Source organism: Macaca nemestrina, chromosome 10, assembly GCF_043159975.1.
Source record: "Macaca nemestrina isolate mMacNem1 chromosome 10, mMacNem.hap1, whole genome shotgun sequence".
NCBI classification, from domain to species: domain Eukaryota; kingdom Metazoa; phylum Chordata; class Mammalia; order Primates; family Cercopithecidae; genus Macaca; species Macaca nemestrina.
Genome location: NC_092134.1, coordinates 89,636,855 through 89,663,965, shown reverse-complemented (window position 1 = coordinate 89,663,965; position 27,111 = coordinate 89,636,855). Strand labels below are relative to the sequence as shown.

At 38.8% G+C, this 27,111-nt stretch overlaps 1 protein-coding gene and 1 pseudogene across 5 annotated transcripts in view; one reads left to right on the top strand and one right to left on the bottom strand.

Annotated features, from left to right (window-relative positions):
• Positions 1-27,111, top strand: part of LOC105470104 (transmembrane protein 117) — a 579,101-nt gene that overhangs the window by 161,486 nt on the left and 390,504 nt on the right. The gene's annotated exons all lie outside the window — the stretch shown is intronic.
• Positions 5,304-6,815, bottom strand: LOC105470101 (zinc finger protein 75D pseudogene; annotated as a pseudogene).

The window sequence follows — 27,111 nt, the reverse complement described above, 5'->3', positions numbered from 1 at the left end:
AAAAGGCCCATGGGGAGTAGCCATGTCATTGTCTGCTGGGAGAGAAAAGGTGGAGACCTGAGTCTAGCACAGGGTAGGCTTGACCCACTCACATGCTCTTGTGCCTCAGCCACCTCAAACAGTGGCATTCTGCTCCCTGAATTCCTGACTTCCAATCTCAGTCCTCACAAATGCACACAAGTGAAAAAGCCTGCTGTCCTCTGCTCTCAAAGACCCTTTCTTGGCTTTCTCCGCTCAGCCCGTCTTCTCTGGGAGACTGAAATATGCACCCACATCCCCTCACACTTGGTTCAGGTCTTCAGTTCCATTTCTGCCTGTGGGATCTGGAGTTGGAGCATTCTGCCTCTTCGGTCTGTCCCATGCATGAAAATCTGCCAATTTCTCTAGTTCCTGAGCTTTTGTATGCTGTCTTTCTCTTGTGTCCTCAGAAAGTCAATGGAGTTTATGTCTCTTAGCCGTGTGCTGAGGAGGTGGTGGGCAGATATATAGTACAATGCCATCTTTCTCCTTTATCTCATTTTGCCATTTCTTTCCTTACTGCCCATGTCTCCATGGACGTATGGTTTTTCTCTTTCTAAGATGGCAAGGAAATGACACAAGTAGTCAGGATGTACAGGGAATGTGGCCCTGGGAGACTGTGTCAGAGGGCTGAAAGGGCAGACTAGGCACTAATGAGTCAGTCAGAAGCCCTGGCAACTGATCTTCTTCTACAACCTTGGGGATCAGAATATGCTTTTTCCCAGAGCCCTTGTATTCAAATGATGGTGGAGTATCTGAACTTGGAATAACAAATCTCAATTCTGTGTTTCTGCTCAGACACATCTAAAGGTCTAATTTCTTTCACATCTAATTTCTTGCCACCTGCCATAAATAATTGATCTCTCAAATAGAACCATGTTTCCTGCTCTCGAACCCTGCTGCTAATGATGTCAGTGTAGATGGACCTGCATGATAAGCTTTGAAGCTAACAGAGAGTATAACAGGGGTGAGCAGCTTTGGGAAAATGGAGTGCTCTTTTGCTGACTTGTTTTTGGGGACTTTGCTGATTCTCATGAGCAGCAATAACTGCTGGGTCCATTGATCCAGTACATCCTTGAATTTTTGAGTTAACTTCCCTTCTTTCTAAAAGCTACATGAATAACTTCTTTGGAATGGTAGTATGCTAGCAGCTACCCAGGATGCCAGCAAACATGGATTCACACAAAGAGAATGGAGCCCTCTGCAGGAAGTGGAATTTCCCCTTTTAGTGTCAAGGGCATAATCTCAGGTCATTGTAGGGAGGATGGTGGGGCAGTCATAGTCTCCAGCCTTTGGGAATATAATTAGATCCTTTCCTCCAAGATAGCTTCCTCCTCTTGGCTTAGCACTTTCATTCTTTTTAGTGACCACTTTATACAATCACCTCTTTCCTTTTTCATTTCCATTTTATTGGCTTGAGGATGCACCTAATAGCATAAATATTGTCTACAAAAATTCCACCCCTAGCCATTACCTCCCCTCCATTACAGGAATCTCAAGTTGGGGGTTTCTAGTATATTTTGGTTTTATGCAATATACCATGAGCAGTATACCTAGCTAAGCTGCGACATCAGTGTATTGTTTCAGGCCGATTAGAGAGGAGCACCTCTAGAAAGAAATATGCTGAAGGCTACCATTCCGACCATTATTAGTGGGCCTAAATACCAGCTAGAAATGTGGGAAAACTCATTAATGAAGGATGCTTAAAAGCTGGACAAGTAGACAAAGTTTATTTTCTAATAACTAACTGAAAGAAGAATGAAGAAAGTTCCAAATGTTTAGGAAACGTCTACTGTAGCCAGTCATTGTCAGGCATGCTCACATGTGTGCATTTAATCCTCACAGTAGCCCTAGGAAGTAGGAATTATTATGCTTATTTTACAAATTTGAAAACAAGATTAGAACGGATTCTTGGTAGAAAAAATACCTGAAGACTTCTGTTTCAAATAAGTGAACATTGGCCATTTCTGGGTGCTTTGGTAACAAAGTTTTGTTTAATGTCTAAAGTTAACATGAAACGTCATTTTCGTTTAAAAGTACAATTTTATGAAATACTAAATATATAGAAGCCTTGGCCAACATTATAAACCAGGATCTGACGTAAATCCATATCTTCCAACTTCCTTTGACATCATATTATCTTTTCATAAGAGATAGTCACTTTGACCAATAGGGACAAGAAGAAAACCAACAATATTAGAAAACAATCTCCATCCAGCCTTGCTTTGACTGGGGTCATCACTCTAAGCCACATGCCTTATTTTGCTCTGACACTTCAGGATGTTCCCTCCTGGCATTAGCTGTGCACCAAGGCTAAGAGGTCACAGCGCTGTCCTTGCCATTCTCAGTAAATAAGTTTTGCAAAATCTCTAGGCCTTCTTGAAGAGTATTCAGACGTAGAAGGTGATATAGGTGATATAGTTTGGCCGTGTCCCCACCTAAATCTCGTTTCGAATTGTAACCCCCACAATGCCCACATGTTACAGGAGAGACCCGGTGGAAGGTAATCGAATCATGGGGGCGGGTCTTTACCATGCTATTCTTGTGATAGTGAATAAATCTCACAAGATTTGATGATTCTATAAGGGGGAGTTTACCCTGTACAAGCTTTCTCTTTTTGCCTGCTGCCATCCGTGTAATACTGGGCTTTCTTCTCCTTACCTTCTGCCATGATTATGAGGCATCCCCAATTACGTGTAACTGTAAGTCCATTAAACCTTTTTTTCCTGTATAAATTACCCAGTCTCGAGTATGTCTTTATTAGCAGCATGAAAATGGCCTAATACATAGGGTTGTAGCTGATCAGCTATAAAGATGGACCTCCCTTTAGGCCCTGCAGCAGTATGGCACTAGTTTGAAAGCCTCCATCCAGTTCACATAACGAAAATCAGAAAAAGAACATTCACCACTTATCTGTGCTTTCTACAAAGAAACAGATACCTAGATGAGGACCAAGACTGCCTCCCTCTTCATGTCATTTTATATGTCTATGTAGACAGAGTCAGCAAGCAGAGAGATATGAAGTGCTTGCAAGGTACCTAGGTCTGTCCTTGCATTCAGACATTCCCTTGCTACTTGCAATTCCTTGACAGAAGACATTGTGGTAGTGGGTACTTATGAGAGAAGCAAATAGAATGGAGCACTTCTCCGAGGGCAAACATTGAATCCTCTCTTGCAGTTACAGAGTCAAGTTCCCTGAGGCCTGGGCTTGGTTTTTCATGCAGATTTTATTAATACTCTCTCTAACTTAGTAATTCTCTGTGAGCTCCCTTGAGAGGGGCCCAAGTACTCTTATTTTCCATCTCTCCTCACAAAGAATCAATAATGAAACTAAGTATTGACCATTATATATCTGTCGAGCACATGATACCGGAAGAATTGAGATGGCTGGTGGTGGGGAAGCTTTGAATAACCAGATACATATAGATACATAGGTAAAGATATCTCATAGGTATACTTTCATTTTTTTGTTTTTAAAATACTCATTATATATAAGTCTTGTGCTAGGCACTGAAGATGCAGTGCTGAATAAGACAGCTTAGATTCCTTTTCGTGAAGTGTAAGATGTACCCCTCCCAAATGTTCTATTGATGACAGATTTCTATTATTAGAAGCCTCATAATTTTGTATTCTTTCATCACTTCTGAGGTCAAGCTTTACATGGTAACTTTCCTCAGTTTAGAAACACACTTGTTTTCTTACTTTTTAGATGTTTGTCCTCGAGTTTGCAGTATACATTTACAAGTAATACAAGTCCCCTTTCAAATAACACTATACCACTTGATGGGTAGTGCATGTACCTTATGATAACAAGATATTCCTAATTCCTCCCTCTCATCCCTTGTATAATTGCTATAATTTGTTTTACTTATACAAAACTACACCTAAGCATGTACACATGAGCATACATAATCAAATATGTTTATGCTCTTATTTTGAACAGATTGTCCGATTAAGAATAAGAAAAAGAAGTTTTCAGACCAGAGTTTCTGACCTATATCATTTCCTTTGTCTCTGAAAAACTTTTTTCTAACATTTCTTGCAAGATAGGTCTACTGGCAAAAAATTTCCTCTTTTTTTTTCTTGTCTAAGAAAGTCTTTATTTCTCTTTCACTTTTGAAAAATAACTTTACAAGACACAGAATTCTAGCTTTTTTCAAGAAAAAAAGTGAGTTTCTTTCTCTCAACCGTTTATTACAATAGTCCCTCCTATCCATAGGGGATACATTTTAAGACTTCTAGTGGATGCCTGAAACTGAGGATAATACTAAGCCCTCTAAATAGTATTGATATGGTTTGGCTGTGTCCCCACCCAAATCTCATCTTGAATTGTATCTTCCACAATTCCCATGTGTAGTGGGAGGGACCCAGTGGGAGGTAATTGAATCATGGGGGCTAGTATTTCTGGTGCTGTTCTTGTGATAGTGAATAAGTCTCATGAGATCTGATGGTTTTGTAAAGAGGAGTTCCCCTGCATAAGCTCTCTCTTTTTGCCTGCTGCCATCCATGTAAGTCATGACTTGCTCCACCTTGCCTTCTGCCATGATTGTGAGGCCTCCCCAGCCATGTGGAACTGTAAGTTCACTAAACCCTTTTTCCCATATAAATTGCCCAGTCTTGGGTATGTCTTTATCACCAGCATGAAAATGGACTAATAGAATTGTAGCTGATCAGCCATAAATACAGGCCTCCCCTTAGGCCCTGCAGCAGTATGGCACCAGTTTGAAAACCTCCATCCAGTCCACATAATGAAAGTTAGAAAAAGATCATTCACCACTTATCTGTGCTTCCTACAAAGAAACAGATACCTGGATGAGGACCAAGACTGCTTTCCAGATTGAATGATAGCTATTAATACTGTCTCTAACTTAGTAATTCTCTGTGAGCTCCCTTGAGAGGGTCCAAGTACTCTTACTTTTCATCTGTCCTCACAAAGAATGAAGAATAAGTCTTGACTGTTATCTGTCAAACACCTGATACTGGAAGAATTTAGATGACTGGGGGTGGGGAAGCTTTGAATAACCGGATACATACATGTAGATAGATAGGTAAAGATATCTCAGAGGTATACTTTCATTTTTTTGTTTATAAAATACTCATTATGTTTAAGACTTGTGCTAGGCACTGAAAATGCAATGCTGAATAAGACAACTTAGATTCCTTTTTGTGAAGCGTAAGATCTACCCCTCCCAAATGTTCTATTGGTGACAGATTGCTATCATCGAATGCCTCATAATTTTGTATCCTTTCATCACTTCTAAGGTGAAGCTCTATGTGGTAAATCCTCAGTTTAGAGACACTGGACATGCCGTCCTTCTTCTGTGGCTTTTCCCATGTCTAAGAAGGCTCAACCACCTACTAAAGTTTCTTCTGCATATGATACAAGTATAAGGCAGTTCATGTGTGTGGGTTCTCTGGTGTTTGATAAGGTGGAAGTTCTGAATAAATCTTTTTCCACATTCATGACATTTAAAGAACTTCTCTCCCATGTGAATTACTTGGATGTATAGATTTGTATCATGACTAAAGCTTTTCCCACACCATGAGCATCTATATGGTTTTACTCCTTGATATGTCATGTAGCACTTACTAAGATCTGAACTCCATCTAAACCTCGTGTCACATTGTTGACATTTACAGGTTTTTTGTTGAGTGTGAATTCTCTGGAACTTAATAAGATCAGAGCTAACTGAAGCTTTTCTCACATTCCTGAGATTTAAAAGATTTCTCTCCTGTGTGATGTTTCCCATGAAGATACATAAGTTTTGGAAGCTCTTGTTTACAAGTGGCAAGTTTCTTTACTTCCTTGGAAAAGCTCCATACTGTTTCTGTACCTTGTGTGTATCACCATGATTTTCCCTGCCTGTTGTTTTCTGGGCAATTTCATTCTGGTCTTTTTTGATACTTTGCATCCTAACATTTGTATTTCTGGTGCAGAAACATACAGGATGATCATTTCCAGTGTCATATTTTAGCTTTAATCCTAGAGAGATGACAGTTTCATAGATACTCTGCATTACAACATTGTAGAGTCTTCTCAGGAGGATGCAATAATTGCCATTCTTCCTCAGAAAAATACACAGCCACTTCTTCAAATGTCAGAAACTCTGGGACTCAGGTAGGATGCGCTCAGGTGCCACCTTCCAGTCTTTGGTCCTTTTCTGCTCAGAACAGGCTAAAACCTGTTGCGCATACACAACTCTTTCATATACAGGCTGTGTTTCTTTGTGTGTATTCCAGCCCAGCTGTTCTTGGAGTACCCGGTATATATTCCAACATTCTTTCTGGAATACACCCTTTGGTTGGGGCTCCACTGGTTTACACTTGAAGCCTGGGGCCACTGCTGTTCCTCCCAGGAGCACTGCCTTCTTTCCCAGCTCATGGGCTGTGACCTTATTCTTTGTTTGACCAGGTTCTCTCTGCAAGCATTTCACCAGGACCAGAGCCTGTTTTGACATTCTACGGATGATGCTTCTGCATCCAGTTCTGGGTATCCTTGTGCAAAATGGTCAGGGACTGCTCTAACATCAGTATTTCCAAGATCTGCTCTTTTGAGTGGATCTCTGGCCTCAATTACTGATGGCATAATTTCTGAAGTAGGCTGACAGCCTCCGGTGGTCCAGTTGCTTCATCGTATCAGAAGGTCTGGAAGTGCCTGTGAGCGCCCTCAGGCTGAGATACCCTATTTATGTGATGTATTTCTTACTGGGACTGGAGTTCTCTTTCACAGACCCATTAGTCTCCCACATAGTCCCCATCTGGGGCTTCAAGTATGCATTTGCCTTCAGCTCTCTCATCATCGTTTGCTCTAGGAACAGTTTTACCCCCTATGTGTGACACTGACACCCACCTGGGGCCACCTCTGACAAATGAGAGTGCGTCAGGTTTGGTACAATAATGAATTATTGAATAGATGTTCCTAGGAGCACTTCAGTCAGCTCTGGCTTCCCTGGAGGCCACTTTCCTCTTCCTCTGCTTGACTACCCTCTGTTGCCATGTCTCCCTGCTGCTCTGGGTATTGAAGCTCTCTGTTCCTGCACCACATGGGGAAGCAGTGTCAGGAAAGCACACTATGCCTGGCAAGTGAAGCGCCAAGATTCTGGGAGCCTTGGAAGGGGCTCTGGAAGATCAGTTTTCCCATTCTAGCCCTCCACCTCCTGGAGACCTTACCCAGACTCACTATTCCTCGGTCAACATCTATTTTCTCTTTATTGCCCCTTGTTCTTTGCTTCCATTTCTGTGTTCCAAACTTTTGCTGCCTTTTGTGGTTTAAATTGAATATTTTATATGATTTTATATTCTCTCCTTAGAATATCACCACACTTGTTTTCTTACTTCTTAGGTGTTTGTCCTAGAGTTTACAATGTACATTTATAAGTAATCTAAGTCCTCTTTCCAATAACCCTGTACCACTTGATGGGTAGTGCATGTACCTTATAATAAGATGTTCCTAATTCCTCCCTCTCATCCCTTGTATAATTGCTATCATTCATTTTACTTATAGAAAACTATACCTAAGCATATACACATGAGAATACATAATCAGATACATTTTTGCTCTTATTATTTTGAACAAATTGTCAGAGCAATTAAGAATAATAGAAACAAAAGTCTTCATTTTAACTTCATTTGTTCCTTCACAATGCTCTCCTTCATGAAGATTGGAAATTTTGACCTATATCATTTCCCTTGTCTCTGAATAACTTTGTTCTAACATTTCCTGCAAGATACATCTACTAGTAACAAATTTTCTCATTTTTTTCTTGTCTAAGAAAGTCTTTATTTTTCTTTCAGTTTTGAAGAATAATTTCAGAGGGTACAGAATTCTAGGTTTTTCTTCTAGAAAAAAATGAGTTCCTTTCTCTCAACTCTTTATTACGGTAGTCCCTCCTATCTGTAGGGGATACATTCTGAGACTTCTAGTGGATGCTTGAAACTGAGGATAGTATAAGCTCTGTATATACTATTGTTATGGTTTGGCTGTGTCCCACCCAAATCTCATCTTGAATTGTAACTCCCACAATTCTCATGTGTAGTGGGAACAACCCAAGTGGAGATAATTGAATCATACGTGGAGGTCTTTCTGTTGCTGCTCTTGTGATAGTGAATGAGTCTCATGAGATCTGATGGTTTGATAAAAAGGAGGTCTCCTGCACAAGCTCTCTGTCTTTGCCTGCTCCCATCCATGTAAGACGTGACTTGCTTCTCCTTGCGTTCCGTCATGATCGTGAGGCCTCCCCAGCCATGTGGAACTGTAATTTAATTAAACCTCTTTTTCATCCCAGTCTTGAGTATGCCTTTATCAGCAGCGTGAAAATAGACTAATACAACTGTATTCTTTACTATACATACATACATATGTATGACCAAGTTTATTTTATAAGTTAGGCATAGTGAGATATTAACAATATTAATGAAATAGAATAATTATGATAATATACTGTAATAAAAGTTATGTAAATATGGTTTCTCTCTCAAAATATCTTATGGTGTTATACCAAACTTTGTTTTGTTGTCTGTTCTCTGATAAGTGAGAAGGCTATTAAGTGACTATATACATTTATAGCATATAAACATATATACACTGGACAAAGAGATGATTCACTTCCCAGGAGGAATGGAATGGGATGGTGTGAGATTTCTTCACACTACTTAGAATGGTGCATGGTTTAAAAGTTATGAATTATTTATATGTAGAATTTTTCATTTAATATTTTCAGACCACTGTTGACAGAGAGCAACTGAAATCTTGGAAAGCAAAACCATGGATAAGGGGGAGCACTGTATTTCACCCCAGTCCCTTTTTATTGCGTGATTTCTGAGGTGAAGTTGGATGTATTTCTTATCTTTTTTCCTTTATATGTAAGGTGTTTTTTTCCCTCTGGTTTTCTTTTAAGATTTTTTTTCCTTTGATTTTCTGCAGTTTGAATACAATATGCCCAGGTGTTATGTGCTTTTTTTGGTACTTGTTCTGCCTGGTGTTCTGTGAGCATCGTGGAGCTGTGGTTTGTTGTCTAACATTAATTTGGAAAAATTCTCAGTCATTGTTGCTTCAAATATTGTTTCTTTTTTTTTTTTTTCCTGTTACTTCTTTTTCTGATATTCCCATTACACATAGTTATACCTTTCCTGGTTAACCCATGGTTCTTATATATTCCTTTTTATTTTCTGTTTTTTCTCTTTGTTTTTTAGTTTTGGAGATTTCTATTGACATATTCTCAAAAAAAAAAGTTTTAATATTTTTTCCTCAGTCATGTCCAATCTGTGAATGAGCTAATCAAAGGCATTCTTCATTTCTGATCCACTTGTTTTGATCTGTAACATTTAAAAAAATCCTTTCTTAGAATTTCATCTTTCTGCTTATGTTATCCATCTGTTCTTGCAAGTTTTTTTTTTTTTGATAAAAGCCCTTAGCATATTAATGATAGTTTTTAAACATTCCTGGTCTAACAATTCCAACTTTCCTGGCATATGGGACTCTGGTTCTGATACCAGTTCAGTTTTTTTCAAACTGGGGTTTTTGTTTTATAATTGTTTTCCTTGTAATTTCTTGTTGAAAGGAGGACGTGATGTACTGGATAGAAAGAAGTGCAGTAAATAGGCCTTCAGTGGTGCATTAGTAGGGTGTGGGGGGAGGGGAAGTCTTTTGTAGTCCTCTGATTGTCACACTTTTTTTCTTTTTTCTCTTTCTTGCTTGCTTGCGTGTTTTTTGTTTTTTTTGTTTTGTTTTGTTTTTTTTTTTGGACAGGGTCTCACTTTGTCACCCAGGCTCATGTCCAGTAGTGGCGTGAACAGGGCTTGCTGCCGCTGCCTTAACCTTCCAGCCTTAAGTGATCCTTCCACCCCAGCCTCCGAAGTAGCTAGGACTACAGGCGTATACCACCACACCCTAATTAATGTTTGTATTTTTTGGAAGGATGGGGTTTCGCCATGCTGCTCAGGTTGATCTCGAACTCCTGAGGTCAAGTGATCAACCTGCAGCCTCCCAAAGTGCTGGGATTACAGGTGTGAGTCACTGCACCCAGTCTAGGTCTCAGACTTTTAATGAGCCTGTGGCCCTGGGCTCTGAACTTCACCAGTGCTTCACAGTTTTTCCCCAACTTAGGCTGGATATGATGACTAGAGTGGTCTGGAGTTAGGTATTTCCCTTCCCCCAGGTAGGTTAGGCTCTGATAAAATTCCAGGAGGTTAGGCTCTGGAGGGCAGGCCTTGCAAAGAACAGAATATCCTTTCTTTCATATTTCAGATGGTTCCTCTTCCCTCCCCACTGCTGAAAGCACAGGGGGATTTTTCTCTGATAGTCACTGTGAGGACCTGGAGGTAAGACTCACAGAAGTGTGAGGGTCCTCCGTGGCTGGGTTCCCTGGAGTTTTTAGCTCTCAGACTTGTCCACACCAAACCTCCATCAGCTTATCAGTTGCAGCTCAGATTTCTGTACCTCAGCATTGGTTCCTGAAGTGGTTTCTGCTCATGAATTCCTCCTTTGGTAAGTTGTGATTCTCTGTATTTGCCTGTCTGTCTCTCCAATGTTTGGTGTAGGGTTTGCCCTATGACTTCACTTCACTGACAGATCTAAGAAGAGTTGTTGCTTTTTCAGATCACTCAGCTTTTTGCTTGCTGTTAGGATGGAGTGGCAACTTCCAAGCTCCTGACATGCTGGACCAGAAACTGGAAGTTGAAAAAGGATTTGAAACCCAACAAACTTTCAAGGGAGAGGCATAGGAGAACAATAGAGAGCACAGATACAGCTGTGGAGTAGAGAAGGAAAGACTTGTGTCCTTTACATGGTGAAGCCAGGGCAGTGGGAAGCCATATTCAGAAGTCCCTGTCCCCCACAGCACAAAAACAATAGAACTGAACTGGCTTTAGGTAGATAGGCCATGGCAGGTAGAGGGGCCATGGCAACCTTACAGAGTTCCAGTCACCCCACTGTGGTGCAGAGAATAACAGAAGCATTTTCCCTTTGTCACTAAGGGTGGTATGGACATGCTCCCTCAGCAGACCTGATGAGGCCTTGGGGTTAGGATGAGGGGATAAGATGAGATTGAAAGATGAGGCCAATGACTGTAGGCCAGGTGCCTGAGGAGCTGAGTTTCTCATGACCTAACATGAAGTGTCTGCTTCCAGGGAGGATATGAGCCCGAGGTAGAAATAGCTGGGGTATGGCCTGAGAAGTTCTAACACGTTCCCAGGTGATGCTGATGCTCCTAAATCTGGGATAACACTTTGAAAACCACTGCATTGTTTTTTTCCAAACTTCCGAACCTCCTATTATTTGGTAAGTATAAGTAGATCTATGCATAATCAAAAGATACATTACACTACCCAATTCCACAGGTGGTGTACTTTCTTGTACTATATGGTTAATCACCTAGATGTAGCAAGGAAAATGAACACTGGTATCTCCCATCTTTTGGTTACTGCTATTTTTTTCCCCTTGATGTTGTGCTTTTATGTTGACACTTTTCTTTCTTTCTTCCTTCATTTTCTTTGTTCTCCTTACTGTGATCTTTCCTTATAGCCTCTATTTGTTGTACTGTGTTTTTTTCTATGTTCTGTGAAATGCTGTGATACGTATGTGAAAATAATATAATTTAATTAAGCTTAAGGCACACTACCTTGCATCTAGCCTGAGAACAGCACAAGCCTGCTGTAATTTCTATGATTGGCCTCACTTAGGAGATTTTATTTGTTGAGAGGCATCTGAAAAACCTTAGCAAACTCAGTTCAGAAAAAAAAAATTGCTGGCTACAGTAGTAATATATAAATCGGAGATTTGAGATACAGATGATGTAGTTACCATAAGACAATTTTTTCTTTTTTGGCTATTATTACTTGTACTACCTACAAGATCTGTCCAAGAACAGTGTATCATCTAAAAGAGGGGATGCTGGACTTAAAAAAAAAATGAAAAAGAAAATTTAAATTAGAAAGAAGTCTGAAGTCAGTCATTATTGTATCCATATTGATATTCTTAATTGAAAAAGAATAAAATCCAGAAAGGCTTTTATTTATCGATTCCATGAAGAATGTATTTCTTTTATGTCATGGTGATCAGTGATTAATTTTTGATTATATATATAATATACTCAAATAAGATTTCTTGGCATTTTTTGGACATAAAATTTTTGGATTATATGATTCTAAGACTTACGTGCATATGTTCATCTCATAAGATGAAAAAGGTTTTGCTCAATTTTTTTTTTTGTTTATGTTGAAATGAGAATTAAAACCACTAGAGGGCACTGTGGGTAAACATTTGTAGCAAAGATACCTATAGGAGCTAGAACTTGCCAGAATTTAGTTTTACAGGAAGTCCTCAATTACCCACATGTACTGATCCAAAAATTTGCTTATAAATTAACTCTTCAGAATTCAGGATTCAGAATGTATTCTCCTAATAGAAACAATAAAATAAGTACAAGTATAATAATTTCCCAAGTTGACCCCTAACAGTCTGTTAATTATATATATGACAGATTTGTTTGTTATATGAAAGTAAGCAACAATAACAAAAACAAATATTATACACCTCATTGAGATACAATTGGATTTACCAAACAACAAATAAGACTATACAACTCATTTAGATATAATGGGATTTAAGAAAATTTTGATGTAGAGAGTTTTATTTTGGTGGGAACAGGCTTAATTACAACACCCCACTAGCTTGGAAATATTACAGAGTTGCCGTCTCTGTGTTTCAAAAACGAGTAAAACAAAATACCCAGGAATAAACTGTAAATCTGTGGGTCACCCCCATTGACTGGATTGATAGCACTACCCCTTCCTCCCAACTCCCTTCAGTTTTTGTTGGAGTGGGGTTCATAGGGTTCTGCCTCCCCTGCACCCTACCTGGCTGCTTTGTTTTTATGTCCACTACCTCTCACTACTGCTGCTTCTCCTGGTGCTGTTCAGTAGCACATTTGGCTTCTTTCCCTTTTCCTTAAAGGCAGCCAGTTACCCAGCCAGTCCCAGCCTCTGGGTGAAGCCATTCCTCCTGGTTCCAAGCTAGCAAGGGTAATTTAGCACTGTTTGCTTGCAGACCTAACTTTGGGAATTCACTCAGTTCACCTCCCAGGTGGAAACGGGACCATCCCCATGGCCACAGCAGAGTCTCCCTTTCTCCCTGTGTCCCACCTGCCCTAGGAATGGTTGCCCTTTCCTCTTTCTTACTTCAGCTTTCTTCCTCCTAACTTAATTATTGTTTTGGGATTATTTAATTTTTTTTCTCTAGGGCTTTCACTCCATAAGTCTATATTTCAATCAATGAGTGTTTTACACTAGATAGGAAACAAAACATGACTTGACAGTTAATTCTTCACCCTGATTTCTTGCCACATTTCCCTTTATTCTTTAGTGGAAATACAAAGTCACAGTTTGCTTTCATCTTTAAGAGCTAATGGGGATGAAGGCAGAGGTCAATGGTGAACAGAGTGCCTGAAGGTTTGTGGATGATGCAAAGTATTGGTGGAGTACCCTGAGCCCCACAAACCGCCTTTATAATTTAGGTTGCATCAGTATCACCTGGGTGCCTGCCAAAAATAGAGATTCTGTGAGGTGTTAGGGGGGACTCAGAGAAGTGCATTTTAATTGAATATCCTTGATGATTCTGATGAGTGTTATTCTGGCCACAGATATAAATTGATAAATTATAGGATAGTCCCTCCATCCTTAAGCCTCCTTTCAGGCAAAAGTGTTGTGGATTTTCGAGTGTTATCTTTTGTTTATGGGTTTTTGTTTCAAGGCGGCAAATGTGTCACTATCACCAAGGAGATGGGAAAGGTATGATTAGTTGGATTTTTGGTGAGGTTGTGAAAAAATAATGTTTAGTAAAGATGAGCATCAATCTGATGCTCTGGGTGAAGCCATTCATTTAGGAGGATACATGTAGTATTTCCACCTACACTTTTCACAAAAGGAGGAAACATTATTTATGAAGCTTTCTCTGTGTGTGTGTGTGTGTGTGTGTGTTTATGTGTGTTTTAGGTGATAAATAATTGAAAGTAAAGGTTGGCATCACTATGCCATATCAAGCTTTTCCTTTTCTTTCTTTCCTTTTTTTTTTTTTTTTTTTTTTGGTGATGAGACAGATGGTATTTTTTTCTGTAGATGCCAAAAAAGGAAAAAACCCAAACCCACCAAGTCTCACAGTTGTGGAAAGAAATCTTGTATGATTTCTAAAAGCAAGGATCGAATTCTGCTGGCCCTCCTCTTACCCCAAAGACCAGGGACCATGAATCACTCAGAAAATAGATTTGTGTGTTCTGAGTGCTTGTCACTGGATTGGCTAACTAGAGGACTTTTTAGTTGAAACCAGGGCTTTCTAAGTATGCACTTGATAAGCATGTAAGAAGTAAGAACGAAATGTATCCAACTGATTAATAATGATATATTTCAAATATGGTGGTGTTTAAATGAATATTAGACACTATGTTACCCTCCCCACCACTTCAAAATATTATACCATTTTAGGCTTTATAGTCCTTCATTACATCAAAGGTAATGTTATTATTTAAGTAGAATAAGGACATCAGTTTTCGAAAGAGAAAACAGGTTATTCAGTGTGTGTTTTGGCTAGGCAAATGAGAGCAAAAAAAAAACCTCTGATGCATCATTTTTAAATAGATCATTGAAATGACAGAGTTTTGATTTTTTCAATGTTCTTTTTAACATCTGACAAGTCTAAGTACTTCTATCTACATAAGTCACATACTAATTAGTAATTAACCACTGTTATTTAATTAGACTATCTAGTTGGTACATCATGCATTAATCACTCCCAATTTGGTATGTGCTGGCTGCTCTTGGTGACTACGCCACTCTGCTGGGGTTCATTTCATGCTGTGTGGCAGCTGTGCCCAGACACAACCTTTTTCTGCCTTTGTCTTGAAATTAGATAAGAAACATAAAAATGTAGGGAATTGTACTAACCCTGGTTAGTCAACTAGATTTCCAAAATGGTTACAAAAGGCAAAAGTGAATTTTTGCTGATAGAATGAAAAAAGGACTCTTCCATTCAAAAATTCATTTTTTTCACCTTTTTTATGTTTCAGATTTTCTTTCAGATTATTTGACAATGATATGTATGCTTTAAGGAAAGGTCAAAATTACATTTTAGACCTACTGAATTTGCAAGTGTTCTAAGCATGCAATAAAAACATAAAATCTCTACACTATATTAGATGAAACATATTTAAAGTAATTTTAATTAGAAACGGCCAAAGTAATTTAGAGACAGTTGTTTTAATAAAAATGGTACATTTCTTAGATTATGAAACTAACTCTTTGCACTGTTTATTCCATTGGTTGTTACATAAATGGAGACTTCTGCTATTATGAATTCCTCAAACCACATAATATGTCTTAAGCAACTCCTAGGACCTTATCAATATTTTATCCGGAAAGTGCTCTTGTTAATTAAGTCTACTTTTTTTTTTTTTTTTTTTTAGATGGAGTCTTGCTCTTTTGCCAGTCTGGAGTGCAGTGGCATGATCTCAGCTCACTGCAACCTCCGCCTCCTGGGTTAAAGTGATTCTCCTGCCTCAGCCTCCCGAGTAGCTGGGATTACAGGCACACAAACCCACACCTAGCTAATTTTTGTATTTTCAGTAGAGATGGGGTTTCACCATGTTGGCCAGGATGGTCTTGATCTGCCTGCCTCAGCCTACCAAAGTGTTGGGATTACAGGCATGAGTCACTGTGCCTGGCCAATTAACTCTACTCTTGTAGCTGCACTCAACCCTAAGTAGATTTCACCTAAGTCAGTGGTTCTCAGCTCTGGGCAAGGTCAGGGAAGGAGGAGATTTTTGTATTCAAATTGCCTATAGAGTTTTTTGCTTGTTTAATTGTGTTTTTGTATGAAAGAATGTTGTTTGGGGTGGGGTTTTATGATGAATGGCAGCTACTTTTCAAGCATCTTTGGGGCAGGCTCATCTAGTGTGACTAGACCATCATTTTCCCAGTATGTAATGCACACAAAACCCTGAGACAAAGACCATGTCAGGCAAATCCTGTACAGCAGGTCACACACTTCCCTGAAAAGACTAGACACGGTCAATTCTCACTCCCCAGGAGACCCATGGTAGTTTCCCAGAAACACTCACTCACAGCAGCCCTGACAGAGTGGCAGAGGGAGAAGCAGAGCCTTCAGGAGGGTATTGGCTCATTCAAACCTGCACCATTAATAAGTACTGGAATTAGGACCAGGTCTCAGATCTTTAGCTTCCTAATCTGGGGCTCTCTTCTCTATACATTTCTCTTTTTCCTCTTCCTCCTCATCGTCCTCTTTCTTCCTCTTCTGGTTAAAGACATTTAGGCAAACAAATTTAATGTGCTCATTATTTCAAGTTTCATGTAATGTTTATTTCATAAATGTAATTTCTGATTAATTTTCATTTATTCTAGTTGGCAGGTTCATTAATCAATGTAAATATGTATAGATTATAAACTACACAGGTGGTGCCTTTAATATTACTTAGATATGTGGAAGTCCTTCCTTTTTATTCTTAATTATCAAAAGATGGAATTCTGTCTCTAGAAAGTTTTGGAAGCATTCTAATAAAGGCTCTATGAATGTGAGTAATGAATCCCCCTAAACTTCTTTGATTTTTCTTCTTTCCACATATGATGTTCCCCAATTTGAGAAAAAAGCTCTTTTAAACATAGTGAAAAGTCTGATTGTTGATACTTTGTAAAATAATCTGGTTGGTAAAAATACTTAGCAAATTGACATTCTTCCTCCCACTACCTCTGTGTTGCATAGGGAATGGTTTAGTCAGTAATGGTGTTTTCTTAGCAATTTCTAATAATTAACTGTGCATATTAAAAGTAAATTTAAAATTCAGAAAAAAACAGGATTAAAGAATTCCAGGTTTTTTGGTCAAATTCAGTGATCAGGTCTATGATATCTTTGATAAAAGAAATAACTCTTCCAATGAAAATAATATGGGCTGTGTTAGCAGTATCCAGATACTGTTATCAGTGGATCATTATTCCCTCACAGTTATCTTACGTCTTTTTTATTATATGGAGCCCTATCTGACAAGGGTCAACATTGTAAAAGTACTACATGGGGCAGTGGTTATGCCTCTTACTATCCACCTTCGATGTATTCTCTTGGTCAAAGACCAACTGTGAAGAATTTATGAAGTGGCAGCATGGCATAGTTCAAGAACTCAGTTTGAGCTATGATTCCTGACTTCTCATCTATTGTTGCTGTCATCTACTTTTGTGTCCCTGAGACATCATTTACTCTGATCTGCAAATTTAAGAGACTGCCCTAACATTATCATTTGTACCTTTCAACCCTAAAGTTTTTTGCAAGTATCTAAACAAATATGTTGAAAACTTTGGGCATGCACTAAGGCTATGAATGCTGATTTAAACCTAGGGCTAGGGAGTTTTTATGTAAATTTCAGCGATTCTGTAAACAGTCTTTAGTTCTTGATAGGGTATTTTATAAATATTGTAAGGAGTCAACAGTTTGCCAAAAATAGCTAGCAGCCAGAACTCAGCTCACAATCTACACTTCATTTGGAGAAAATGCTAAAGACAGAATAGAGGCTACAATACATAGAAAAGGCAAAATCCAAGATCCAGTTTACATATCAGTTGGTTAAGCAAATAACATATACCATGATTTGTGGTGCTAGCTGAGTTTGATGATAATAACCATACGGCTTGCAAAACCCAGGCATTTATTTCTTTCTGCTTGTAGTGTGAAATCAGGGTTATGAAGTAGTTTGTTAAAAATATAAAGAGGAGGAAAGCCCATGGATTTAACTATTGTTTTTCACTGTCTCACAGATTACCTGAAATTCAGTCAGTAGATGAGAGATTTGTGTGTGTATATACATAAATAAACTTTTATTTTAGGTTCGGGGCTACATGTGATGGATTGTTACATAGGTAAACTCATGTCATGGGGGTTTGTTGTACAGATTATTTCATCACCCAGGTATTAAGCCCAGTACCAAATAGTTATCTTTTCTGCTCCTCTTTCTCCTCCCATCCTCCACCCTCAAATAGAACCTATTTCGTGTCTGTTGTTTCCTTCTTTCTGTTCATGAGTTCTTATTATTTAGTTCCCAGTTGTAAGTGAGAACATGTGATTTGGCTTTCTGTTTCTGCATTAGTTTTCTAAGGATAATAGCCTCCAGCCTCATCCATGTTCATGCGTATAGTGTTACAGAAACGGGCTAAAGGCCCTGGTGTATTAGCTTGATTTGGCCTCTATGTTGTTTACTTCTTCATAGCAGGCTAGGATGGTTAGCTAGAACCCAACTCAAATTCTTACACATCCAATTGCTTTAAATATAGCCCAAATAAGCATATTTTTGGACACTTAGAGCTTGCCTGTTTTACGTAGCTTGTGAGTCTGCACCGAGCATCTGCTAACCATAGATAAGACAAACTCCAGCAATAAAGACACCAAACCCTGCTGCCCTTTGATCCCTCTAACCCAGATAGTTTGCTGCTGAATGCCCTAACCTAGGCATGTAAGCCCCTCTCCAAGTTCTCCTCCCTTGGAGATCCCTTGACCTATTCTCCTTCTGAGTAGTGACCACCTGCCACTGTTTCTGGAAGTACTATTGCTGGGAGGAATTTCCTCTCTCATGCAACCGTAAGTTGCAATAAAGCATGCTCTGTGGTAGTGCCTCTTGGGGTCTTGCCTTTTCTGTGGTCAACCCCCAAATCCTTGAACTTACCACATATGTGTAATATATATCTATGAGTGTGTTATTTAAAAATAATAAGCCAGGTAGGTTTGCTTCTTCGTTGGCATGAAGAAAACGAATCTACGTAAAGGATGCATTAAAACTTGTTGTTCCTTCATAGTATGAAATTGTAATTTGGTTCCTGTTTTTATGTGAACATTAAATACAACATTATATAGTGAAACAACAAAGGACTTAAAGTCAGAAGCCTTGAGTCTGAGCCTTGATTACTCATTAGCTGTGTGAACTTAGACAAGTCATTTAGCCTCTCTGAGCTGTAAAATGATGATGATACTACCTGTAATTATTTTTATTGACCAAACTACATTACAGAGGTGACAGAAAGGGTGGAAAAGCAATGTAATTAAAACACAGTGTAATTAAGAGAGTGAACTCTCCTTTAAAATTCTGGCCTCATGACTTGGGTGTCCAAAGGGGAACCTTTTTGAACTTGTTTTTTTAACCGTCAAATGAGGATAACAATACTACCTCATTCATATGGTTACTCTAAGGATTAAAACATGTCTCCTTTAAATATTTCGAATGCATAGACATGCATATTATGTGTGTATTCAATGGTAAAATGAAGTACAAGTATTATCTAAAGCATTTACAGGTGTTGTGAGGAATGTGAGCATAATAAAAGAAGCATGATGTTGAGGAGGGGGTGATATTCAGTTTTAAAAAGCCATGAAGTCCTTAGGCAATAATTTTGTATTATTTATGTGAAAAGTGTGAAATACTAGGAAGGGGGCCGGGCGCTGTGGCTCAAGCCTGTAATCCCAGCACTTTGGGAGGCCGAGACGGGCGGATCACGAGGTCAGGAGATCAAGACCATCCTGGCTAACACGGTGAAACCCCATCTCTACTAAAAAAAAAAATACAAAAAACTAGCCGGGCGAGGTGGCGGGTGCCTGTAGTCCCAGCTACTCGGGAGGCTGCGGCAGGAGAATGGCGTGAACCCAGGAGGCGGAGCTTGCAGTGAGCCGAGATCGGGCCACTGCACTCCAGCCTGGGCGACAGAGCGAGACTCCGTCTCAAAAAAAAAAAAAAAAAAAAAAAAAAGGCCATGAAGTCCTTAGGCAATAATTTTGTATTATTTATGTGAAAAGTGTGAAATATTAGGAAGGGATAACACTCAGCAATAAAAGTTTCCCCAAATGATCAAAATAATTGTTGTACGTTCCTTTCTCATGATTCACATAGATATAGACTTCACACATATTATACTCAAACCACGAAAATACTACTCAAGTACAGAGATGAATTTAAAAGGAAAACAAGGAGTCTTCATTTTAATTTAATTTCCAGACAGTGGATTACATCAATGAGGTCTGGCATCTAATCAAAAACTGTAAATAAAGGAAGCAGATCAATTATCAGACTGCAGTTCAGTGGCATCAACATGATGCCGAGTGCCTTTATTCATGTTAGACAGATGAACCCAGCCCTCTTAACAGAAAAAAGCAAAGACTGCCCTTGAATGAAAACAAGAAGGTGACTTAGTTTCCTAAAATCCAGTAGGAAAACCCATGGATTTAACTATTATTCTTTTCCATGTCACTGATTAACTGAAAGCTGGTCGTTCCACGTGAAGACGGGAAGCCCTTTTCAGAAGACTAACATGGTAACGTGAGATCAGAAAAAACAATGAACTGTTGACATTTGCTCCTTGTGAGCCTAAGTGTAATATTCCTAAGTGCAGCACTAAGGAGATGTGTATAGTTTGTCTTGTGCCCTGCATTAGGGTGTTATGACAAAGAAAATGTAGCTAAAATGGAGACAAGTCAATTGATACATCTACTTAGATTATATGCTGAGCAGCAGAAATGCCTTTGATGGATGATGAAGTCATAAAAATAAGGTGACCTCAACAATGTGTAGGATAAAAATAGGAGTGCTGTATGGGCAGATATGAAAGGGAGCAGTCCTCACCGTTACAGTACTTATTTCTGCGATGAGTCGTACAGAGAGCATGGATTGAGTGCATGTACTGATGAGAACAAGAGCAGGGGGATTATTTAGTATCTCAAACTTTTGGGGAAGAAAGCAGGGTATATTACTAAATAAGTAAAGAAAGGAAGAATGGAAGGAAGGAAGAGAGAAGGGAAGGTAGGAAGGAAGGTGTGGTGGGAGGAAGAAAGAAGGCAGGAAGGGAGGGAGGGAGGAAGAGAGAAGGAAAACAGCAAATGAAAACAAAATTGAAGTATTGTGGTGATTGAAAGTCAAATTTACCCAAACGTTTCATATTAGATTTTCTTAACATAAGGAAGAATTATTATTATTATTTTAATTTTTTTTTATTGAGACGGAGTCTTGCTCTGTCGCCCAGGCTGGAGTGCAGTGGCCGGATCTCTGCTCACTGCAAGCTCCGCCTCCTGGGTTTATACCATTCTCCTGCCTCAGCCTCCCGAGTAGCTGGGACTACAGGTGCCTGCCACCTCGCCTGGCTAGTTTTTTGTATTTTTTAGTAGAGACAGGGTTTCAGCATGTTAGCCAGGATGGTCTGGATCTCCTGACCTCATGATCCGCCCGTCTCGGCCTCCCAGAGTGCTGGGATTACAGGCTTGAGCCACCGCGCCCGGCCGGAAAAATTATTTTAATGATTAGGTATAAAAATATTATGCCTTTGAATGTATATGTACACACATATATGTGTATACATGTATATCAACATATATATATTTGTGTGTATATGTGTATATATACACGCACACATATATACACATACACACAGATATATGTACATATACATACAGAGAGAAAGAGAGAGAGCGCCATCATCTATTCCTAAATATAGGCAGGTTGGAGTGCTTGAATAAGGAGCTAGATTTCATGTTACAACCAAAAGGTGAGTAAGTTTCTCCACCACATACATAATAGGACTCACTGTATAGTGACTGAGTCATTGACCTTAGGCAAGTAACTTGACTTTGCTAGGCTTTAGTCTGCTCCTGTATAGAATGGAGATTATAATGCTCAAATGGTTGTTTTGAGGAGTCAGTGAAGCAATGCCTGTAAAATACTGATGTAAATTAAAGACTCCATCTTGTGTAATAATAATAATTATAACATAACGAAGTAGATGTCAAGTTGAACAGATACAGTCCAGGAGCACTTAATCACCATACGCAAGGGGTGTGCAGCTGATTGGATTCATACTGACTTTTATTTAAGAAGGAATTAGATGAACTCCAGATTTGCTTAAATTAATAATTGTTCATAATAGGCTTCTCCTTCTGCTAATGTGTAAATAGAGTATAAACTTATGTGGAATTTTAGGAAAATGAACTATATAACTAGATAAGTTAAAGAAAGATATGGAGGAATAGGTAAGCGTTAAATTAATCCTATTTAAAGATAGAAAAACAAGAATGTAGAGCTCTATTTCTCTTTTTTCACTGTTGTATTGATTGGTGTTGAAAGTACTTTTTATGAGTTTAGGAACATGTAGTAATGAAATGCTGGGACAATTTGTGAATTCAGCTGTTGTATTTTCGAAAAAAAATGTTGCTGGCAGCCTGTTGGAACATCTCATTTTTTATTCTACCAAACAAGTATTAAAGAGTCTTCTTTCCTTGAGAAAAGGAACATTTCTAGAGAAAATTTCTGAAGTTTAAATATAACAGATGGTATTTCAAATCTTCTGTCAATTACATATGTGATAGAACTCCAAATTTAGATTCATTACACAGCTACAATTCTTGATGAAGAATTTATGAATTTCTGGTATAATCAAAGAATTACCCATCCCCCCATAGAGGTATTTATATATCATTTTGGAGGAAATTTTAGGTGGGCCAGGTCACTCTTCTTCTCATTCAAAGATGACTTTAGTTGTCAGCACAAATAATCTTTGTGCTGTGGACCAATAATCTTTTCTACCCTCTGGATTGGAAAACATACTGATTGGTTTGTGGCTATAACAGGTGACCTTGTTATATGAATTACCACATATTGATCTTGTGATTATTCTCATTTTTTCACTCAGATAAGAAATTTCATTTCAAAAACTTGGCTTGCTCCTTGCTGTCGTTGTTTTTTAGCCATCTGCAGTGGTATTAACTTGTTGGAACCATGTTCATATGTCCAAAATAATTCCATAGGCTGTTCTGATTTTATACTCCTGCTGCTCTGGTACCCTGCTGCCACATTTTTTTTTCTGTCTTGTAAATTTAGACTGTGATTAAAAACCTGGGGACCCACTTCATGACCTTTGCACATGCTGGCCCAGATGCCTCTGTTGCTTTTCCCTGGGTTTCTACGTGCCTCTGAAGAGACGGGTTTTCACATGTCACCTTCTCGCTGAGACAGTCCCTGACCTTTACATCAGTGGTTCCCATTGAAACCTTCCCAGTCCCATTATTTCTTATTTAAACACTGTAGGGTTTTAAAATAGCATTTATCACGATTTATAAGTATTTATTACATATTTTACTTGTTTCTTTATCTTTCTTTTATACTCATGAGAGTAGGACTGGAACACTTTTGTTTTCTCAGATCTCTTAATTGGCAAGTACATGTTTAATCATTTTGTTAATCTTTTATGTGAACTCATTTAGAACTTACAGAAAAGTTGTAAATAATAGTACAAAATCTTTCAAATATTCATATTTAGCAATTATCACCATATTTTAAAATCATATTTGCACTATTATTTTCTGTTTGTATATATCCCTAAATAGTTGTGTTTTCTAAGAACAAGAACATTCTTGTTTGTAAACACAAGACAATTATCAAGACATTTAACATTGATATGGTATTAACAATCTATAGACCACATAGGCATTTTGATAACTTTTTCATGAATGATTATCCTATCAACTGTTTTACCAACCCAAGATGCAATATGAGTTGTGTTTAGTAGTTAGCTCATTTCTTCAGTCTTTTCAAACCTTGAACCATTTCTTAGCCTTCTATGTTTTATGTTGTGTTGTGTTATGTTATGTTATGTTATGTTATGTTATGTTATGTTATGTTATGTTATTTACAGATGGAGTATCCTCTGCCCAGGCTGGAGTACAGTGGCACAAACTTGGCTCATTGCAACCTCCACCTCCTGGGCTCAAGCGATACCTCCTAAGTAGCTGGAATTACAAGCATTCACCATCACACCCAGCTAATGTTTGTATTTTTAGTAGAGATAGGGTTTCACCATGTTGGCCAGGCTGGTCTTGAACTGTTGACCTTAAGTGATCCACCCATGTTGGCCTCCCAAAATACTGGGATTACAGGCATGAGCCATCGCACCTGGCCTTCTTAGACTTTTGTAACCTAGACATTTTAAAAGAGGATAAGATAGGTCAGTAATATAGTTGAATGTTTCTCCATTTGCAGTTATCTGATGTTGCTTCATGATTGGACTCAGATGCTGCATTTTTATGAGGAATACTACATGAGAGATGTTTCCTTCTTACTGCATTACATGAAGAGGCACATGATGTCAGATGGTCATGTTTAAATCATATTTCTTAACAGTGACTAAATGGATGGTAGAGGGTCATATTCTAGGACTTTAGACCTATTGTTTGATTGTTAGGGTGCCTTACAAGTAGTATTAAAGAAGTTGTTTAAATATAGGGAGAAGACATGAGTGTGAGTTCAGGCCTTTGAAACCCTCAGGTTAGTCTAAAGTTAGCTCTTACACACTCTTAAGTTTTCTGTATTTGAAATACATACTTATTATTTACTGTCAAAAAGCTGTTTGACTGAGTGTAGTTTTTTTTTTTTTTAAGGTATTAAAACACTTTCATCATTCCAGTATCTGAAACAAAGGCATGAGGTGAATGAATGAATGAATGAGCAAATCAATGTTTAAGCTTAGTGTTATTTTGTCAAAGGCATGTGAGCCAGAGCAAGTCCATCTTGAATAGGAGCTGGGTAAAATAAGGCTGAGACTTACTGGGCTGCATTCCCAGATGGTTAAGGCCTTCTAAGTCACAGGATGAGATGAAAGGTCGGCACAAAATACAGATCATAAAGACTTTGCTAATGAAACAGGTTGCAATAAAGAAGCTGGCCAAAACCCACCAAAATCAAGATGGTCACTAGAGTGGCCTCTGGTCGTCCTCACTGCCCCGCTCTCACCAGTGCCGTAACAGTTTACAAATGCCATGGCAGCATCAGGAAGTTACCCTATATGGTCTAAAAAGGGGAAGCATGAATGATCAACCCCTTGATTAGCATATCATCAATAAATAACCATAAACATGGGCAACCAGCAGCCTTTGGGTTTGCTTTGTCTATGGAGTGGTCATTCTTTTATTCCTCTGCTTTCTTCATAAACTTGCCTTCACTTCACACTGTGGACTCACCCTGAATTCTTTCTTGCATGAGATCTAAGAATGGAGTCTGGACTGGAACTCCTTTCCTGTAACGTCTTTCTAGTGACCATGGAAGGGACTATAGTGCGGAAACCCCTGACCCAAATGCTAACTTGGGGTAAGTGGTGGGGTCCAGTAACTTCTTTCTGGCAAACCCTGAAGGAATGATACTGAGAGAACTCTCACCCAAAGAAATAGCACTGATTGGATGACTCTGGGTATATGCATACCCGGGAAAAGAATGGAATTAGGTTACAGGCTTAACTCAGGGGAGTTGGAGTCTCTCCTAAGACAGAGACCATTAAAGGCTCCTCTCAATAAAAGGCAAGGATGCTTGACTGACCTTGGGTTAGAGGCCTAATTTAGGAGGATTGGAGTTCCTTCTAAGATTTAGGGGGTTAGAGACCCTTCTCAGTAAAGTCCTTCTTGGTAGAGTCCTTCTCGTTTAAGTCCTTCTCGGCTAAGAATAGGTTTGGCACTATGGGATGTTAACTGCTATTCTCTTTGGAATAATCTGCTTTGCACTCCTTGCTTATAACTATGGTAAGCCTAATCCTTAGGCATGTACAGGCATGTACAGGATTAGGCAAGTACAGGATCATGGGACATGGGGAGCTTTTTCCTCCCTAAATGGGGAAACTTGAGAGCTATTAGAACTGCTGGAAAGGATTCCTTTACTGCTGACAAGCGACTGCCTGAACTTTTCAGTGTTGGCTGCAATGGGTGGGTCTTTCTCTGGCCTCCCTGAGTGCCTCGCTTTCCCCACCCTGCCACAGGCAATGCTCCTCTCTCTCTTGCTGCAAACTGGTTGAATGAATGGTAAAAATCACTGTTTATTAAAGTTTTGATTAATGGGAAAAAGGATTTGCGAGGCTAATCTTAAGCTGTTGTGAATTTGGTGTGCATGTCTTTTGGTGTTCTATAGTGGAACGGGCTACCTTAGGATAGAACACGGACTTAGGACACCTGTAAGCCCACTTTTGAAGATAGCCCAGCAAATTGGTCAGTTAAAAACTTTGCTGCAGTTCCCTGAAAAAACTGGATGAGGTTTCCTCCTTGTCTTGTATGTCCTTGGGAGCTTGACTTTGTAAACATGTGGCCGTGCTTTCTCTTTTCACGATGGCGGCCTGCATTTAGGGTTCAATTCCTGGTTTAGAGATGAGTCCTTTGTCTTCTGTTTGTATGTATATGTATATATGTTGTATGTGTGTGATATAAAAGAACTTTGATTAATTGGCTTAAAAACAAGAGCTTAAATATTTTGTTAGAAAAGTAAAAAGTGTAATGCTTTTTAGTTCATGTGACTTAAGTAATCTTTAGGAAATAAAGACAGTTTTAAAGATCATTAGTAAAATAAAAATGTCTTCAAAAATGTAAAGATTTGGTCTAAGTTATGCAGGTTCGATATTAGGTTTGCTAAATGCTTTAAGGTCATAAACTGCTTCTTTGACTTTCAAAAATTGTTCAATTTACCTACCTTGGAGCATTAAATTCTAGATAAAGCCTGGGGACATGTGGAGTTAGCCACATTGTCTAGCTGTGCTGGAGTCAGCCCTTATCTGCACTTCTGCCTGGTGTGTCCTAGGATAGGCTCCACACCTAGTACATAATTAAAATCGCTTACTAACTAGGATTTTCACCAAAAGTAAAAGTCACTAAGAGTTAAGAGTGTAACGTGTATTTGAGACTACTATAAAGAAACAGTTTTACATACAAGGTGTGTAAGAAAAGTGAAATGTGTTTTTGGAAACGATTATAGAAAGGCATGGGAATGTGGATTTTTCTTGCCTAAATTAAAGGTTAAAGGATTGTTTTAACCTATATATGCCTAGTGTTCCATTATTGGAACACTGAGCTTGTGAGAGTTATTTATATCCTACTGCTCAAGGTCAACACCAAGGTCTGATTTCCCCCCCAAAATTTGCAACCTCCAGCATAAATGGGTTAAGTTAAATAGGATGAAGCTGAAGGTTTAAGCAAGTTGTAGAAGGGTTGTGAGAAGTTAATGATAAAAGAAATTCTGTGTGTGAATATATTGGCTGAAGTGCCAT